This window comes from Thalassophryne amazonica, chromosome 12, assembly GCF_902500255.1.
Source record: "Thalassophryne amazonica chromosome 12, fThaAma1.1, whole genome shotgun sequence".
Classification (NCBI taxonomy): Eukaryota; Metazoa; Chordata; class Actinopteri; order Batrachoidiformes; family Batrachoididae; genus Thalassophryne; species Thalassophryne amazonica.
The window spans coordinates 15,941,665-15,947,088 of record NC_047114.1 but is presented as its reverse complement, the minus strand read 5'-3'; the positions used below and the strand labels follow the sequence as shown (position 1 = coordinate 15,947,088).

Genomic DNA, 5,424 nt, shown 5'->3' with positions numbered 1-5,424 from the left:
CCACCAACCCGTTCACATCTCTAACTGTTTTTCCCCACTCGGCGACACACCCGCCGAGGAACAAACTCTGGTTAATGGCAACTCTGAGAAATGTGAAGTTAGCGACACCAGCAACCATAGTCAATTGTCTTCCGGGGGCCAGAGCAGGCAACACTGAAGGAAATTTGAAACTGCTGGCTAAGGCTAAGCGTAAATTCGGTAAGATTGTAATTCACGTCGGCAGTAATGACACCCGGTTACGCCAATCGGATGTCACTAAAATTAACATTGAATCGGTGTGTAACTTTGCAAAAACAATGTCGGACTCTGTAGTTTTCTCTGGGCTCCTCCCCAATCGGACCGGGAGTGACATGTTTAGCCGCATGTTCTCCTTGAATTGCTGGCTGTCTGAGTGATGTCCAAAAAATGAGGTGGGCTTCATAGATAATTGGCAAAGCTTCTGGGGAAAACCTGGTCTTGTTAAGAGAGACGGCATCCATCCCACTTTGGATGGAGCAGCTCTCATTTCTACACTCAACAAAAATATAAACGCAACACTTTTGGTTTTGCTCCCATTTTGGATGAGATGAACTCAAAGATCTAAAACCTTTTCCACATACACAATATCACAATATCTAAATCTGTGATAGTGAGCACTTCTACTTTGCTGAGATAATCCATCCCACCTCACAGGTGTGCCATATCAAGATGCTGATTACACACCATGATTAGTGCACAGGTGTGCCTTAGACTGCCCACAATAAAAGGCCACTCTGAAAGGTGCAGTTTTATCACACAGCACAATGCCACAGATGTTGCAAGATTTGAGGGAGCGTGCAATTGGCATGCTGACAGCAGGAATGTTAACCAGAGCTGTTGCTCGTGTATTGAATGTTCATTTCTCTACCATAAGCCGTCTCCAAAGGCGTTTCAGAGAATTTGGCAGTACAGCCAACCAGCCTCACAACCACAGACCACGTGTAACCACACCAGCCCAGGACCTCTACATCCAGCATGTTCACCTCCAAGATCGTCTGAGACCAGCCACTCAGACAGCTGCTGAAACAATCGGTTTGCATAACCAAAGAATTTCTGCACAAACTGTCAGAAACCGTCTCAGGGAAGCTCATCTGCATGCTCGTTGTCCTCATCGAGGTCTCGACCTGACTCCAGTTCGTCATCGTAACCGACTTGAGTGGGCAAATGCTCACATTCGCTGGCGTTGGCATGTTGGAGAGGTGTTCTCTTCACGGATGAATCCCAGTTCACACTGTCCAGGGCAGATGGCAGACAGCGTGTGTGGCATTGTGTGGGTGAGCGGTTTTCTGATGTCAATGTTGTGGATCGAGTGGCCCATGGTGGCGGTGGGGTTATGGTATGGGCAGGCGTCTGTTATGGACGAAGAACACAGGTGCATTTTATTGATGACCCATTGAGCATGTTTGGGATGCTCTGGACCGGCATATACGACAGCGTGTATCAGTTCCTGCCAATATCCAGCAACTTCGCACAGCCATTGAAGAGGAGTGGACCAACATTCCACAGGCCACAATTGACAACCTGATCAACTCTATGCGAAGGAGATGTGCTGCACTGCATGAGGCAAATGGTGGTCACACCAGATACTGACTAGTATCCCCCCCCCCCCCCAATAATACAAAACTGCACCTTTCAGAGTGGCCTTTTATTGTGGGCAGTCTAAGGCACACCTGTGCACTAATCATGGTGTCTAATCAGCATCTTGGTATGGCACACCTGTGAGGTGGGATGGATTATCTCAGCAAAGGAGAAGTGCTCACTATCACAGATTTAGACTGGTTTGTGAACAATATTTGAGGGAAATGGTGATATTGTGTATGTGGAAAAAGTTTTAGATCTTTGAGTTCATCTCATACAAAATGGAAGCAAAACCAAAAGTGTTGCATTTATATTTTTGTTGAGTATATGTCCAAGTGTGGTGCCCCTTTTTGCAGAGGGACAAAGATACGTTGGATGAAATGGATGAAATGTAATAGAGCTGAGAAACATCTGCAGAGACCCTAATAGCATTATATATCCCAGAGCGTGGCAGTGATATGACATGCTGTCAGCTTTTTATCATCATTCCTTTGAGTCTCATAAATGTCACAAATTGCTCTATGAAAATTAATGATGACAACATACACACAATGCAATGCAACTTACTACACCTTAACTAAAGTGACATGAAATATACAATAACATGGCTAAAATTCTTCTCTATGACCCATGCATAGAACGGGTAACTCAGGCAGTATATAAATAAAGTATGAGAAATTACTAATCCAGTTAATACACTCACCTAAAAAGACCTGCTTTTAGAAAAGAAAAACACTTCTATAAATAAAAGAGTCAAATAGACTAAACCATATTCACTGTTAAATAAATAAAATACCAATGCACACACCGAAATGTGAACAATCACTGGCCACAACTTCAAGTTGGACCAATGCAATGCATTCTGGGTAAAATGTACTAATAAATAAATGTGTCCTTATTCTACAGATTGCAGTGCTTTATGCTACTGCTGTGGTGAACATGTTGAAGTTTCTTAGATCTTGTTAAAATTGTGTTCGTAGGTATTTTTGATGTCTAAATTATGAAACATCATGACACCATAAGTGAGTGGTTGAGTTGTATTATGGGCTTCAAAGTGCTGAGCTTCATAAACTTGGAGAACAGTGATGTTGAAATAATTCCAAAAATTTTTTTCTGCTTGTTCACAAAAAGCTGACAATAATTGAAATTTTTCTGGAGTCTGACTTGTTGTGCATTTCAGTCTTCCACTAACATATCACTCCATAAAAAAAGTTTTAATTTGTTTTATGAAATGATTCCTTAGTTTAAATAACTTTAAGGTATCACTCCATAACAAATACTCTTAAAACACTAAGTTATTTATACTAAAATGAAAAAGGATAGTAAAAAGTTACTTTTTTATGGAATTATATGAAAATTCAGTAAGGAATATCTTAGAAATTATATATATTATATGTTAATTTGAAGGTTGAAATTCACAAGTCAGACTCCAGAAAAAAAAAATTAATGAATAAATTTGATATTACCAGCTTTTTGTAAACATGCAGGAGAAATTTCAGGGATCACTGCAATGCTATGAAGCTCAGCATTTTGAAGCCCATAATACAACCCAACCACTCACTTATGGTGTCATGTTGTCTCATAATTTAGACATCCAAAACACCTACGGACATAATTTTAAGAAGCTCTAAGAAATTTCATCATGTTCACCACAGCAGGAGCATAAAGCACTTCAATCTGCAGAATAAGGACACATTTATTTATCAGTACATTTTACCCAGAATGCATTGGTATGTTAATCGTACGCATTTAGTCAATCAGCAGTTTCCTGCCAGCTTTTCTCTCTGAGTTTATTTATTGCTGCTGTGTTCCCTCTTTTCCTTATTAGATATTTAAATTCCTCCATTATAAGTGCTGCTCTCAGGCAGTGAACATTGCTGCTCACTCTTTACATTTTGTCATTGTGAAGCCAGTTGATCTGTGTTCGACCTCATGGGCTTCCTCTAAATAGATGACATTAGTGGAAAAATTGTGGAGTCTGTGGGTGGTGAGATGAAGTAATCACAAATACTTTTAGACTGCACTCCTGATCTGAGCCACGAAGAGCAACTATCAATCAGAATTCAACTTGTTGCAGTTGAGGATGCCCCAGAAAAAAGAGCATTTTATGGGGTTCCTTGAGACTCGGAGAGCTCAACATCTCCTTTGGAGACTGTAGGGGGCAGTCTGATGATCATGGTGCAAATATGGAAGGGAAGAGGAAAGAAGTCCAAGTCAGACCCGTAGAAATAAATTAGAGCTGTGTTTGACTGTGTGACGTGTATATAAATAATAATATTTCTGTTTTGTGATGGTTCAATTTGTTTCTTAAACTCGGTTAAATATGTCGGGGGGGGGGGTATTCGGCACCATAACAGAGCGTGGTGTGTCGGTGGTTCTAGTCCCGCGGCAGGAACATCAACAGGTTAAGACTATTTTTCAGGAATCATTTCTATAGTTTTTAACTTGGCAAATGTGTTTCTAAAGTGTTTGGTTTCTCCAACCATGATGAAGAGTTCTGATACTTCTTCCTGAGCATGAAATGGACAGAAAGTAATGATATTTATCTTCTGTCATTGATGATTGTTCATTGCTTTCGAATGGGGGTGATGAAAGAAGGAGTATGGTCTGAGTGGTTCTAACATTGTGTACATAGAATTTAGTGTTTAGAAATTACTCAATACATGTTTCTGTGACAGTAAATCAACAAAAACTTGTTTTGGAGCTTACATCTGTTGTTTAAATGGCATTTAAGGTTGCATTCATGTAGGCGGTAAAGGTGGGAAATCTATTATCTGAGAAGTGTGGATTCACTTAGTGAGCTCAGAAAACAAGATTAAATTTTGGACAATTTTGCAAACACTGTATTACTAATACACAAAAAACACAATAAACAGGCTTGTTGTCAAAACTTACTAATTTGTCAAAAAATATTGGTCCAATCACCTTACTGTTTTCAAGACATGAATCTTCTTGAAAAAATTAATAAGTACACCAAAAGGACAAGAGAGGCTGCTCCCCTTTTATTATATGGATGGTATTTACAAGATGATATTATTAACAATTGATTATGAAGTGTTTGCAAAATTGTCCAAAATTTAATCTTGTTTTCTGAGCTCACTAAGTGAATCCACACTTCTCAGATAATAGATTTCCCACCTTTACCGCCTACATGAATGCAACCTTAAAAGCCATTTAAACAACAGATGTAAGCTCCAAAACAAGTTTTTGTTGATTTACTGTCACAGAAACATGTATTGAGTAATTTCTAAACACTAAATTCTATGTACACAATGTTAGAACCACTCAGATCATACTCCTTCTTTCATCACCCCCATTCGGAAGCAATGAACAATCATCAATGACAGAAGATAAATATCATTTCTTTCTGTCCATTTCATGCTCAGGAAGAAGTATCAGAACTCTTCATCATGGTTGGCGAAACCAAACACTTTAGAAACACATTTCTCAAGTCAAAAACTATAGAAATGATCCCTGAAAGTATAGTCTTAACCTGTTGATGTTCCTGCCGCGGGACTAGAACCACCGACACACCACGCTCTGTTATGGTGCCGAATACCCCCCCCCCCCCCCGACATATTTAACCGAGTTTAAGAAACAAATTGAACCATCACAAGACAGAAATATTATTATTTATATACACGTCACACAGTCAAACACAGCTCTGATTTATTTCTACGGGTCTGACTTGGACTTCTTTCCTCTTCCCTTCCATATTTGCACCATGATCATCAGACTGCCCCCTACAGTCTCCAAAGGAGATGTTGAGCTCTCCGAGTCTCAAGGAACCCCATAAAATGCTCTTTTTTCTGGGGCATCCTCAACTGC

At 39.7% G+C, this 5,424-nt stretch overlaps 2 non-coding genes across 2 annotated transcripts; one reads left to right on the top strand and one right to left on the bottom strand.

Moving 5' to 3' along the window:
* Positions 1-3,998: 3,998 nt before the first annotated feature.
* LOC117522720 lies at positions 3,999-4,212 on the top strand. The gene has a single exon (XR_004564308.1). It is a non-coding gene; the product is annotated as a small nucleolar RNA U3 (small nucleolar RNA).
* Positions 4,213-4,876: 664 nt separating this feature from the next.
* Positions 4,877-5,086, bottom strand: LOC117522707. The gene has a single exon (XR_004564295.1). It is a non-coding gene; the product is annotated as a small nucleolar RNA U3 (small nucleolar RNA).
* Between the last annotated feature and the right edge of the window lie 338 nt (positions 5,087-5,424).